Below are 1,830 nucleotides of genomic sequence, written 5' to 3'. Positions count from 1 at the left end.
TGCACGTTTTTCCCGGGGAAACGGTTTCTCGGTTGCGATCTCACGAAGCTTGGCTGCCGGGATATCGGAGAGTAGTCGCCCTTATACGAGAAAGCGGTAACGGAGATTCCGAAACGTTCGAACCGTTCCCAACCCCCATTCTCCTTTCCAGACTCGAGCCGTTCCAGTCTCGAACTTGGAGGCGCGCAGTTAGACGGTCGCTGGACCCTCGATGCAATGCATAACGGGTGAACCGTGAAACAGGATACCATTTTAACGTTCGAAGTGTAGATACAGAAAACAATCGAATTTATTGCAGGAAAAGGGTGATACCATAAAAGAGCTTAGATTCGAAATTCGAGAATTGCTTAACTTACAGATGATAAAGAATTTTGAGAAAAGATTGAAAAAATGCCGGTATTTATGTATCTCTATATATTTATAATTTGGAACTCTTAATGACTTGTTTCTTTTTTCGGTTTTCACATTTAACTAAAAAGAAACCGCGTTTAATAAGCATAGATCCAAAACTTCTTTTTCACGGTTTACCCGATATATCGTTTCGCCAACAGCAGCGCGAAAGGAAGAGACGGCGAGTGCCGCCCAGCGTGGAAAACGGGGTTGGGGCCATCGAGCAATGTCGTACGGGGTGTCTCAAAAATCACGTATTTTCTCTTAACTACATACATAGATTGAACTAAGAATGATGCAGGTATATATATTTTAATGTGGAAGCATGGGCAATCGAAATTTAGATAAACTAAATTTCAGAAATAAAAAAATCTTGATAACTTTAACGTTTAAACAAACCTTATGCGAAATATAAATTCGGGATCAAATTAAATTCTACTTTCAGACAAAATCGCTATCAATCACTATAATTTTCCGCAGGAAAAAGATAGCAGAGAAAAAATCCGTGATTCTTAGGACACCACGTATACAGGGCGTGAGGGATACGATGCCTCAGTTCGTGCGGTTGCTCACTTCTCTTTCTCTTTCTCTCCTGCCTCTCTCTCTCTCTCTTCCTCACCATCTCACCACCGACATCCCTGAAAGGAGATGGCGGGCTGGCGCGAGAGGGAAGGAGAAAAAGAGTGAATCAAGCGGAGTGCGTGCCGGAGCCGGGAGCAAGGGGGCTAAGGGAGAACGGAGAGGACGGTGAGTGGAGAACCGCGCTACTGCCGTGACATCCGTATCCATCTGTATGCCGACCTGACGCGGAGACGTGCCGTGTCTGTGTGCGCATATACGTGTGTGTGGGTATGTGAATGTGTGCCTGTATGTGTGTGTACACGCGTGCGAGTGTCGATACGCTCACGTGCGCGCGTAGCGGCTGTCTGCCGCTGCTGGAGGCGCCGGCAGTTTGATGGAGGTGGCAGGCAGCGGGACTGCGGTATGACGTGATGCCGTGACAAGTGAGGAGAGAGAGAGAGAGAGAGAGAGAGAGAGGGAGGGAGAGGGAGAGAGTGGCGGAAAGAGAAGAAAGTGGAACAGGAAATAGACTGAGTCGGGGAAAATTGAGGAAAGAAATTGAGGGGAAAGGAAAGAAGCAAAGTGTAGTAGATCTATTTCACGTTTTAATCCAAGCTTGTATCAAGTGTTATTATTTATTAGACGCACAGTGGGCCAAAACGGCAATCTAGCTGGACAAAAGTCGATTTTTGAAGATTAATATTTCTTAAAATAAACGATTATATTTTTAAGAAAGATATCTGATAGTTCATTTTCTACAAAATATTTACTATTTACACTTGTAGTTGTGTTATAACAATCATTTGAATACGTCCTATAAATGTCATCTCGCAAAACGTTAAATCATTACCTTAGCAGCGCTTGAGAAAGAAAGAAGTA

This window comes from Temnothorax curvispinosus, unplaced genomic scaffold (assembly GCF_003070985.1).
Source record: "Temnothorax curvispinosus isolate PA1 unplaced genomic scaffold, ASM307098v1 QBEX01011759.1, whole genome shotgun sequence".
In the NCBI taxonomy this organism is placed as follows: domain Eukaryota; kingdom Metazoa; phylum Arthropoda; class Insecta; order Hymenoptera; family Formicidae; genus Temnothorax; species Temnothorax curvispinosus.
This window is presented reverse-complemented; position numbering follows the sequence as displayed.